This window comes from Castor canadensis, chromosome 12 (genome assembly GCF_047511655.1).
Source record: "Castor canadensis chromosome 12, mCasCan1.hap1v2, whole genome shotgun sequence".
NCBI classification, from domain to species: domain Eukaryota; kingdom Metazoa; phylum Chordata; class Mammalia; order Rodentia; family Castoridae; genus Castor; species Castor canadensis.
The window spans coordinates 23,017,660-23,030,332 of NC_133397.1; the positions used below are offsets into that span (position 1 = coordinate 23,017,660).

The 12,673-nt window shown below is 41.9% G+C and overlaps 1 non-coding gene and 1 pseudogene across 1 annotated transcript; both read left to right on the top strand.

Annotated features, from left to right (window-relative positions):
* The first annotated feature begins 5,444 nt into the window (after window positions 1–5,444).
* On the top strand, window positions 5,445–5,648 carry LOC141415112 (U1 spliceosomal RNA; annotated as a pseudogene).
* Window positions 5,649–5,694: 46 nt separating this feature from the next.
* LOC141415238 (small nucleolar RNA SNORA73 family) lies at window positions 5,695–5,893 on the top strand. Its single transcript, XR_012440238.1, has one exon. It is a non-coding gene; the product is annotated as a small nucleolar RNA SNORA73 family (small nucleolar RNA).
* Window positions 5,894–12,673: the final 6,780 nt, after the last annotated feature.

Below are 12,673 nucleotides of genomic sequence, written 5' to 3' on the forward strand. Positions count from 1 at the left end.
AGGAGGTGTAACTTAGAGGTAGAGTATGTGCTTAACATGCTTAGGGCCCTGGTTCAATCCCCACCACCAGAAAAAAAATTCAAATGCTGCATTTTTGGGGGGGGGGCCTGGGATTTGAACTCAGCACTTGCAAAACAGATGCTCACAAAGCAAACACTCTACCAGTTAAGCTACATTTCCATCCCTTCCCCCTGCAAAAAAAATTTCAATAGCAGCCTCTGCCAAAAAAAAATCTGAGAAAAAATTACGGAGTGGGAATTTGCCCTCCAGAAGCTAGGTCCACACAAACTAAAGGCTCAGACCTTTAACCCCAGCACCCTGGAGGCTGAAGCAGGAAGATCAAGAGTTTAAAGCCAACCTGAGTTACAGAGAAGGACCTTGTCTCAAAACAAAAATAATAGTAGTAATAATGATAATATCTGAGTGGAGAATGTCTTCCTAAACAAGTTACAAACCCTAGAAGACATAAAAGATTGAGACATTTGTTTTCATAAAAATTAAAAGTTCTAGTTCAGCCTGGACATTTAGCAGACACTGCCCCTAAGGAAAACAATCAGTACATTTATGTACTGGGATTTTTCTGCTCAGCAGTTGAAAGGTCCTTAGACAAAAGTTTGGGCTCCTTCATTTGTAACAACTGGATTCATCACACATTTACCAAATCAAGTAGTCCAGATAAAGTGTTTCAGCCTTTACCTGCAGATTATGAAAAAGTGTCATCAGAATTAATAGTGCAAAAAGATGTCCATATGGGGGAATGATATAATTAAGAGTTTTGGATTAGAAAAAAGCACATGCCCCTCAAGTTCCCAAGAATGTATCTTTAGTGAATGCAAAACAGGAAGTAGTTGAAATGGGTAGGAGTCAGGCCCCTGAGGATGCCACGAGACCCCAGCAGAGGACAACATGTCTACCCATGTGTCCAAGAGCTGGGGCTTAGTACAGCAGGGCACCTAAAACCTGTGGAGCAGGGAGCAATTATTCTGATGCCACAGTGGCTTCAGATTAAAAAATGCAAATCGCTTCTGCTTAAAGATGGTGAGACAGTACTTTAATTAAAATAAATTTTAAATTCCTCCCCCCCAAAGGTAAAACATTTGTCAAAAGAAAACATATAATCAAAGATAAAAGAAGCCGGCACCTGTGGCTCATGCCTGTAATCCTAGCTACTCAGGAGGCAGAGAACAGGAGGATCCAGGTTCTAAGCCAGTCCTGCGCAAATAGTTCTCAAGACCCTAACTTGAAAAAAAACCCATCACAAGAAAGGGCCAGTGGAGTGACTCAAGGTGTAAACCCTGAGTTCAAACCCCAGTATTGCAAAAAAAAAAAAGAAAAACCAGACACTAGTGGCTCGCTCATACCTGCAATCCTAGCTACAGAGATTAGGAGGATGGCAGTTCAAGGCCAGTCTGGGCAGATAGTTCCCTAGACCTTGTCTTGAAAATGTCCAACATAATAAAAGGGCTGGTGGAGTGGTTCAAGTGGTAGAGCACCTGCCTAGCAAGTGTGAGGCCCTGAGTTCAAATCCCAGTACAAAAACAAAGATGAAAGGGAAAGAGTGGAAGAAAAAAATCCTGCATCAAATTAATGTCCAGAATGTATAGAGAATTCTGACATTTTTTTAATTGTCCAGAGGCCTTCTCTTTTTCCAGCACCATAAGCGTCATGAGTGCAGAGGGAATGGGTTCTAGCCACTCAGGCCCCCTTCTGCTGTTCTCACCAAGTGTGCGTCACTGGGCAGGGCAGGCTGGCACTTCATTTGAACTCAAAGATCCTTCTCTGGCTTCCTTCTTTTATGGGTCATTTTCCTACACACATCAAGGAAGCTATCTTGGCTCTTAAGTGCTTAATATGCTCAGTACACACATGAGTGCTCTTGGCAAGAAGCCTTCCCCTAACTTGGTAGCTGGATAACCCTGCAGTCCCTTACAGTCTTGCTGTGGCCACATCTGTAGTGTCCATTTTCAACAGCACGCATTCCCTTGAGGGCTACACATCATCCTTCTTCTACATTGGCTTGTTTATGGCCAAAGGAGCAAGTCCATGTTCCTTTTCTAAAAGGAACTTGGAATCAGACACCTCTCCTCTTCCCCTTTGTTTATCATTTTGGTCAGTTACTAGAAAGTAAAAGAATGACAGCAATTTCTTTATTCACAAGATGTGACCAAGATCAAGAAAGAAAGATATGGAGAAAAAGGGAGGGGAAGGAGGAAAGAAAAGAAAGCAACAAAAAAAGAAGGTGCTCAAATTCAATAGTAATTTTTTTTAAATAAGCAAATTAATTGTCCCCCCTCTCCCATCGAATTGTCAACATTTAAAAGCTTTCTTGGAATCATTCTATTCCCATTTCCTGCATGGGGAGCAGGAAATGTTTGTCTCTTTCTTCTATTCCTTCCACTTTTATCCTGTTCTACTGAATTTCTTTCCTAATAAACGCTACTGTTATTTTTACCACACACAAAAAAAATGCCTCTGTCCCAAATTTGGTGGTAGACACCTTTACTCCCAGTGCTTGGGAGGCTAAGGCAGGAGGATCTCAGGGAAAAAAAAAAAAGGACTGACTGTCTAGGAAGTTCAATTCTTTTTTTGTGAGTAAAGCAGGAGAGTTTATTGAGATAGAAAAGTGTTAAGTTGGAAAGTAGATTCCTCCCCAGTCGAGGGGGGCCCCAAGAAGGGGTAGCCTCACAGTTCATTTCTAAGCATGTTATAATTTCCAGGATGATTTTTCTCTTTAATGCAGATAAATTTTTTTTTCAGTAAAAATAATGGTAAAGTTTATTAGGAAAGGATACACTTTCAAAAGACTGAAAGCAGGTCATCTCTAGAGTAAGAACAATGGGGTGGTAGGGAGTGGGGAGAAAGAGAAATTTCCTGTTCCCCATGCAGAAAATGGGGGCAAAAATTCAAAATAGCATCTCCTAGTCTTATACTAGAATGCTAACGCAGATAATATTCAGGACCTCTAGGTGTTATAAGGCCTTTTTTTTTTTTCTCCCCCAAGTGCTGGCGATTGAACTCAGGGCCCTGCATATGCTAGATGAGTGCTCTAGCACTCCTCCTACCTCACCCCCTCCTCCTCCTCTTTTGGTTTTCTGAGATAGGGTTTTACTAAGTATCTCAGGCTGATCTTGAACTTGCTAGCCTCAAACTAGTGATCCTCCAGCCTCCACCTCCTGAATGCTGGGATTTCAGGCATATGTCACCACACCCAGTTGTTGCTTTTTCTCTTCTTTATTTTTTTGGCTTAAACTCAGGACCTACACCTTGAGCCACTCCACCAGCACTTTATTGTGAAGGGTTTTTTCCAAGATAGGGTCTTTTGAACCACTTGCCCAGACTGGCTTTGAACGATGATCCTCCTGATTTCTGCCTCCTGAGTAGCTAGGATTACAGGTGTGAGCCACTGGCACACGGCTTAATTTTAATTGTTTATTTATTTATTTATTTATTTTTTTGGCAGTCTTGGGGTTTGAACTCAGGGCTTCATGCTTGCCAAGCAGATGCTCTACCACTTGAGCCCCTCCCCCAGCTGCTTTTTCTTCTTAATAGAACATTGGAAATGAGAGGTGTGTCGATGACCAACATGCTATTAGGAGATTAAAAAAAAATTGCATGGTGAGATATGAACACAACATATAAAAACAGCTGTGATGTTTCCAGTGAACCTCTAGGATTTACCCTCCCTGAGAAGAGCTGGAACATGCAGGTATTTTCAAAACCCTCCCTACCGCATCATCCATCCTCTTCCTTAAAGGAGCCACTATTCTGACTTTGAGGTTAATCATTTCCTTGGTTTTCTTTTTCATGTTACCACCTCCTTTGTACAGGGTCATAAACACTAGAGCTTATTTTTTTTCTGTGCAGAACCTTAAACAGTGGAATCACAGCATTTTCTTTTGTGACTTGCTTTCTTTGTTTTTTTTCTCTCTCGCTCCCTTTTTTTTTTTGGCAGTATGCCTCCAGCTCTTTTTGCTCTGGCTATTTTGGAGACAGGGTGTTGGTTTTTGCCCAGGCCAGCCTGGACTGGGATTCTCCTATTTTATGCTTTCCCATCCTCACAGGATTGAGATGGGGTGTTGCCAGGCACCAGTGGCTCACACCTATAATCCTAGTTACTCAGGAGGCAGAGATCAGGAGGATGTTGGTTCAAAGCCAGTCCTGGGTAAATAGTTCATGAGACCCTATCTCAAAAAAAACACATCACAAAAAAGGGTTGGCAGATTGACTTGAGCAGTAACAGCACCTGCTTAGCTGGTGTGAGGCCCTAAGTTCAAAACCCCAGTACCATTAAAAAAAAGAGATTCAGATGGAGTCTTGCAAACTCCCTCCCTCCCCCAGCCTCTAACCTTGACCTTCCCAAGTAGCTAGGATTACAAGCCTATTGAACTGAGGGCCACACTTTAAGCCACTCCACCAGCTCTTTTCTGTGAAGGATTTTTTGAGATAGGGTCTCTTAATTCTTTACTGGGGCTGGCTTCAAACCCTTGATCCTCCAGATCTCCTGATCTCTGAGTAGCTAGGAGTACAGGCATGAGCCACGGGGTGCTTGGCACATGGTTAACTTTGTGCTGTTGCTGCACAATGTCCTTACTCCTGTAAGGATGTAACATTAGTTAATGTATTTTTGGGGTCTGCAGTTTGGGATTAATATTTTGCTGTGAACATTCTTGCACATCTCCTGGTTTAGGACAATAGTTGTCAAAGTCTGATTCACAGACTGCTGGGGGTCCCTGAGACCTTATCAAGGGCTCACTAAAATTAAGACTTTTTAATTTTCTTTTTGGTTTTTTTTTTTTTTTTTGGAAACAAGGCCTCTCTATGTAGCCCAGGCTGGCCTCAAACTTGCAATCCTCCTGCTTCAGTCTCCCACCTGCTGGGATTATAAGTATGTACCTTCATACCCAGCTTTATTGTTACTTCTTGACATCATATGTTATTTACTTTAGCTATATATGTTTTGTATTTTTCTTACTTTGGTATGCTGTGTTTTTATCACCCTCTTAATGGTGTCTTTCATTAAAAAGTTTTTAATTTTAATAAGGTCAATTTCACCACTCTTGGTGACAAAACATCAAGTACAGTGTGAAATAGAAATTTTTTTTTTTGAGACAGTCTCACTGTGGCCCAGGCTGGCCTCAAACTTAACATCTTCTGCCTCGACTGGAGATGTGGAGGTGTGGCTCAAGCAGTAGAGCACCTGTTTTGCAAATGTGAGGCCTGAGTTTAAGGCCCAGACCCACAAAAAAAAAAAAAAAAAATTGCTTGGGGATGGTAGAGTGGTTCAAGTGGTAGAGCGCTTTTCTAGCAAGCATAGGCTCTGAGTTCAAACTCCAGTACTGTCAAAAAAAAAAAAAGTTAAAGGCCAACCTGAACTACATAGCAAGAACCTATGTTAAAAACAACAGCAACAAAAAAAAGTTACACTTAAAAATTTCATACTTTTTATACTTACCTGGCAGGGGCGATACCATGATCACAAAGGTGATCAAAAGTTTAAAAAATACTTTAAACAAGTATTTAAAGTATTTTTTCCAGGGCGAGGCTATCCACTGCACTCCGGATGTGTTGATCCCTGCGATTTCCCCAAATGTGGGAAACTCCACTGCATAATTTGTGGTAGTGGGGGACTGCGTTCACGCTCTCCCCTGGAAAAAATACTTTAAATACTTGTTGCTGGTATTTAGGATCCTTCATCCAACATGGATAACCTAGGAAGTCACTCTCCCCAGACTCTGTCCAAGTGGCCTATGGGAGCATAAGGCTCAGCCCCATGATGTACAGTCCCTTTCCACAACGGTGGAGAAGAAGATGGGCCTTGAGTCTTAGCTTGCATGTTCCTACAACTTCTCAGAGTCCTGTAGACAGTGACATTGTTTCCAGGCAGGAAACAATGGATGAAAATTTAAAAAAAAAAAAAAAAAAGGAAGGGCCCTTCATCTATACTCTGGAATTATATATGTAAATTTAGAATTATTTATTCCTTGAAAAAAATCGTAGAACTGAACAGTGAAACATGGCTAGCCTGGGATTTTCTTCATTATGAATCTTTCTTTTATTTCTATTTTTGATTTTTTGGCAGTTCTGGTGTTTGAACTCAAGTCTCTCATTTGCTAGGCTCACACCCCAGTTCTGTTTCTATTTTTTAAAATGGGAATAGGACTATTTAGATACTTTATTCTTACATGTATTTTTACTTTTTGTTTTGACAGTACTGGGGTTTGAACTTAGAGCCTCACACTCCGTGCTCTACCACTTGAATTGCTCTGTCAGCCCTTTTTTGTTATTGGTATTTTTGAGATAGTCTCTCAACTATTTGCCAGGTCTGGTTTCAAACCCTTATCCTCCTGATCTCTGCCTCCAGAGTAGCTGGGATTACAGGAATGAGCCACTGGTGCCCAGCTTCTTATATCTATTTTAGGTGATTTTTTCTAGCAATTTGTTTATTTTATCTAAAGTTTCCAAATTATTGGTATAAAGTTATTCATAATGCCCTATTTTAAGAGGCACCCACGTTGCTTTTGCTGAAAAGCACCAACTCCTTACTTGAGCCCACAAATTAACTAAAAACAGGAAAAGCTTGGCATCTCTGTCTCCATTTTGTATGTCTTTGCTCTAAGCCATTCTCTTTACAGTCACTTTATAATCACCTTGACTTCCAAAAAGGACAAAACTGATAATATCTTTATGAAAATGAACTGGAGCCACCTGGAACTGCTCTCCTCCCAGTGAGGACAATTATCCCAAGAATGCTCTCAAACAGGAACCAGATTATTCCCTCCAGGTGATAACTTCCAAAACTGGTCCAGACCATCTGCCTGACCAAGACTGTCGGCCCCACCAGTCATGAGACCAACCAGACCACGCCTGTGACTGGGACTGTTTAACTATGCATATCTTTGTCCCTTGCCCCCAGTTCTTTTATCTATTTAAACCTATAGCTCATGTCTATACCCTGAAGATGGCTGAAGATGAGCTGAGTTCTTACTCTGCCTCTTCCCATGGCATGTCCCAAGCCGTATAATAAACCTCCTCTCTCTGCCTTCACCATGCTTTTTTATTTGGTGTGTGGGGCGGCTGGCCGGACCTGGCATGTGGAACCTCAGGAGTATGGGCCTTGGGTCCAAAACCCCAGTTGCACTATAAGAAGCCTAATGCTTACCATAGCTGCAAGATTTAGCCTTATAATTCCTGGAACTGATTATTTATACCTTTTCTCTTGCTTTTTTTTTTGTTTTGCCAGAGTTGGTGTTTCATTATTTTTTTAAACAAGCTGCACATTTTAACTTGTTGACCAAAGTGAATTTGGTTTATAAATCCACAAGAGGGCCAATCTGTGACTTTCTGAGACTTTTTTTTTTTCCCACTGTTTTACTTGACTCTAAAATGCTCTTGGCAGTCCCTGGTGCCTGAAAGTGTCATCCTTTTGGGCCCCAGCTTTGTAAAGGGAAAAGTGGGTGTGTCTGCATGTGCTGGGAATTCCCTGGGCTATATGTACATCAAATTTGAAGTTGAAACTAGGTGTAGGTGGCTGATGCCTGTAGTCCTAGCTACTTGGGAGTCTGAGGTCAGGAGGATCCAGAGTAGAGGCCAGCCCAGGCAAATAGTTTGGGAGACTCCATCTCCAAAATAACCAGAGCACAATGGAATAAAGGTATTGTTAGGCAGCAGCTAGCCATGAGTGATGGGTGAAGTAGGATAGATAGATGAGGAAATGGAAATTATATTATTTTCAATAAATTTTACAAGGGTTAAACTTAAGACATTGTAACAATGGTGAGCAGGAAATGTTCCCCCACCTCCAATTCCTCCCTACTTTTATCTTATTATAAATTCCTTTATAATTAACTTTACTGGGTCATTATGGATCCCTTCCTCTCTCTGCCCATTGCTCCAATCTTTTGGATTGGTCTTCTCCCTTTTATGCCACTGCCTCAGAGAAAAGCTTATTCTAAGTCTGGTTTTCTTTCATTATTTTGGAAGTCCCCCATTCTTTTAAAGGGCTTCCCTTTGTGATGTCTCAGACTCAATGAAATGGAGTCCCCCATGCCATAAGGGACACAAGGGTAAAAGTGTAACAGATTTGTGTATGGTGGAGAGCCTCCACTCAACCTTGTTGGCTTAGGTTTTAGCTGGCACCTGGCCTGGTTTTTTGTTTGCTTGTTTTGGTTTGGTTTTTTTCAGTACTTGAGCCACTCCCACCAGCTCTTTTTTGTGATGACTTTTTCAAGACAGGTTCTTGAGAACTATTTGCCAGGGCTGGCTTTGAATTGTGATTCTCCTGATCCTGCTTCCTGAGTAGCTAGGATTACAGGACTGCCCATCTTATTCTTGTATCTTAAATGTCTAAAATGAGACGGGAGGGAGTGGCCAACTACTCTGGCTTTTTAGGTTTTTTTTTTACTTTTTAGCTTTAATGTCTTAGTCTGGCCCTTTTAGTATTTATTAAAATAATATATGCTGGATGCCAGTGGCTCATGTCTGTAATCCAAGATACTCAGGAGGCAGACATCAGGAGGATTGCAGTTTGAAGCCAAACAGGGTAAATAGTTTGAGAGACTCTATCTCGAAAATACCCAATACAAAAAAGGGCTAGTGGAGTGGCTTAAGCAGTAAGAGTGCCCCAGTACCACTGAAGGAAAAAAAAGCAGGATAGGACAAAAACCAAAAACATGCAAAGGGCATGATCGGGTGTCTTACTTTCATATACTTATGAAAAGTTTATGTGTGTGTGGTTAAGTTGGCTGTAATTTAAGAGTTATCTGAGGATTGTCTGAAAGATTTGATAGAATGATATAAAACTAACACCCAATATTCTGTCTATAACGAGGTTAGCTTAAGAATATTGTTCTGCTCTTAGTAACATTTACTAAAAAGTGACTTACAAAAGAGATTTTTGCCTAGCAAGTACTAAGCCCTGAGTTCAACCCCCAGTACCACAAAGAGAAATCATGATAATTACTTGTGTTTTCTGTTGACTTGTCAGTTTTGACCACTTAGGAAACTGAGTCTACTACATTTTCGAGTCTTGCCTGAATTCTCTTGCTGGACGCAAGGACCCAAGTATACACCAGCACTAACCTTTCTGGTAACTATGGCTAAAGTGGTAGAGAACCTGCTTTGCAAGCACAAAGTCCTGAGTTTAAACCCCAGTTTCCCCCAACCCCCCCCCAAGCCCCCTGAAACTCAAGTTCACCCAAATCTACACTGATACAAGAGCAGCTACACAGTTCTACTTATCTCTTGGACTCCTGCCCTCCTCTTACTTTGGCCAATAGATCCTGAGCCTCTTAGTGGCTAGGTAATGATTTTAAAGGAGTCTTAATATGGGCATGGAGGTACATTCCTATAATTCCAGAACTTAGAAGCCTGAAGCAAAAGGATCTTGAGTCCTAGGCCAGTCTGGTGTGGTATTGGGGCTTAAACTCAAGGCCTACACCTTGAGCCACTCCACCTTTTTTTGATGGGTTTTTTTTTTTTTTTTTCCAGATGGGGGTCTCCCAAACTATTCACCTAGGCTGGCTTTGAACCACCTCCTGAGTAGCTAGGATTACAGGTGTAAGTCACTGGTGGCTGGCTAAAAGTCATTTTTTTAAATTCAATTTTTTTTCTTTTTGGTAGAACTTGGAGTTTGAACTCAGGGCTTCATGCTTGCAAAACTCCGCCGCTTGAGTCATACCTCCAATCCATTTTGCTGTTATTCTGGATATAAGATTTTGAGGATTATTTGCCTGGGCTGGCTTTGAACCATGATCCTCCCTAGCTCAGCCTCACAACTAGTTAGGATTACAGCTAGTAATCCTCCCTAGCTCAGCCTCACAACTAGTTAGGTGTGAGCCAATGGCACCTGGCTCAGGCTTCTTTATTTGTTTCTGTGGTGATTAATAAGCACTTTACACACAGGAAGGTATTTTGAAACTAGGTAAATATAGCATCCTTCATCTAACTTCTGGTTTATTTACTTTTATCAGTATGAATTCATGGTTTCCATTTTTTATTCAGTGGGATATAATCCAGTCATTTTGATGTCCATAATATCCCAGACTTGGCCAGCTGGCTCCTGTGTCCTTTGGAGGTGACTTTTGTTTTGGAGGTGATCTCATCAATCCTTGGGGAGTACTTTGCCCTCTTACACAAGGTGTTCCTGGCACATCTTGTGCTTTGGCTCCAGCCCTTGAGTCATCTATTTCTCCAGGTGGCCCTCAGCTTTCGAAGTGGACCATGGTATTTAGAAGACAAGATCTAGGCACAACGTACTTATTGCATTGGGGTGCTATTGCTCCCATGCCCTCTGGTCACAGCTATTTCCATCCTTACTTATTTCCACATTGACGTAGGTATGTTGAAAACCATGAATCCACACTAACAACTTCTCTTCCAATTCACCATCATCAGGGCTCATTCTTGCTTTCTCCCTTTTCACACCCTTCTCTAACAGTAAAAAAACAAAAACAAAAAAGTAAAACGATGGCCTGTGTTATCCCTAATACAGTTATTTGATTAATCTGTCTGTAGCCAAGCCCCCATCAGTCTTCTTGCATAGATCCCCTATCCAGGCCCTGAAAGGTGCCCTGGACTGGCCCCTATGTAGACATCCTCATCCATCTCAGGCTCTGACACCTCCTCCAGGTGACCTCCATAGAAGAGGACCTCCTCATTCCACTTGGGCCCCCACCTGACAATAGATCATCCTCCTACTGTACTGAGGCTCTAGTAGCTCAGGTCAGTCTACTCGGGTGTAGATACCCTCTTCATTCTCTTTGGGATCTGATTCTCTGTGTGAACACACAGAGACACATACATGCACTTTTCCAGACTCTGACAACCTGCACATAGGCTCCCTCCTTGCTCCACCTCAGCTGGCCTCCCACTTAACTCAGGCTCCCAGCCTACATGACACTACTTTCCAACACGGTGCCAATGCCCCATAGCAGGCTGCCCCCTCCTCTGCTCAGCCTGTCACCTCTGTGCGTGGTCTTCCTCCTCACTCACCTGAGCTTTGCTATCCCACACCAAACAGCATGAATGTGTAGCCTGCTCTGTTCCAAATAATGGCACTAGGAGGGAAGGGAAAATCAGAAAATATTAACTGCACCTCATGGGTATTGTTTCATGAAATTCTAGTTTTATAAGTGTGTCAATTTTTCATCACTGTAACAAAATACCTGAGATAGTCAATTAAAAAGAGGAGCTGGTGGAGTGGCTTAAGTGGTAGAGCACCTCCATAGCAAGCATGAGGCTCTGAGTTCAAACCCCAGTGCTATGAAAAAAAAAAAAAAAAGCTGCTTAAAAAGGGAGAAAAGTTTATTTTGGCACAATTTCAGTCCATGATCACAAAAGTGGCCCTGTCACTTTGGGGCTACAACAGAACAGTGTATCATGGCACAGAGCAAGCTTCTCACCTCATGATGGACAGAAACAAAGACAGAGCAAGACAATGACCCAAAAACTCTCTCCAGGCCTCACCACCTTTACAATAGCACCAAGCTGAGTAACAAGCTATTAATGCATGGGCCTTTGTGTGGGGGGAGGGCATTCCATAAACAAACTATAGCCATGTGTATATTAGGTTATGGTATAAAATATACTTTTTACTGGGTCTCAATTAAAAAAGTACAAAAGCTGTTCCTCTAGAAAGATTCTAGAATTATGGTGCTACTACCCACCCCCATTTGGTGCCACATGTGTGCCAGACTGCTGTCTTAAGAGACACCTTGTTGCCTGTGTGAACACCCTGTCCAAAAGCATGCTGCTCTCATAGCAACAGAGATAACAACTTGGTGGGCTATTGGGGGTCAAAGGCCTGCAATCTAACTCTAGCTCAATCAGTTACTACCCAAGCAATAAACTACACAAGTTTACATATTAAAAATGCAGTGCCTGATGCTGTGGCTCACTCCTGAAATCTCAGCTACTTGGGAGGCAGAGATTGGGAGGACTACAGTTAGAGACCAGCCTGGCAAAGTTAATGAGACCCTTCCCCCATCTCAACAAATAAGCCCAGTGTGGTGGTGTGTGCCTTAGGCTATGGTCAGAGGCCAGCACTGACCCTATCTGAAAAATAACCTAAAAGTAAAAAGGGCTGGGGGTGTGGTTCAAGTGGTAGAATGCTTACTTATGAGGCCTTGAGTTCAAACCCTAGTACCATGTAAAAAAAAAAAAAGAAATGCAGATGGTAAGGTTTGTCCTTCTCTCCCAAGTCATAAAACCTGGTAGAATGTGAAAAGTGCACTGAAAAGCAATATAATTATAACGATCAATATTTAAGGAATGGATATATACCTATACATGCAACCCTCTCCACATTTGTCAGATGAGGAAACTGGGCTTTAAGGATGCTGTGGATGAAGCAGTATTTAAACCCAGGTCTGGTATACTCCACCCTCAGAATCATTAAATGTCACTTTTAAATGCTGTGTGAAGAAGGAAGTTTGTTAGAAGAGAAGGAGCCTCTTTATTCTCTTGGGGAGGGGAGGGTTGAACTACTTGATAGAGAATTGGGTCTTTTTGCCATTTGCCCTTAAAAATAGTAATTCTTGACAGTTTTGAGGGCTTTTGTTGCCTCTTCTATGCAAATATAGCTAAAACTCAAGGTTCAGAAGCTAAATGGGGCAATGCTAAAACGCCAAAACCAGCCCAGGTATGGTGGCATATGCCTGTAATCCCAGCTACTTGG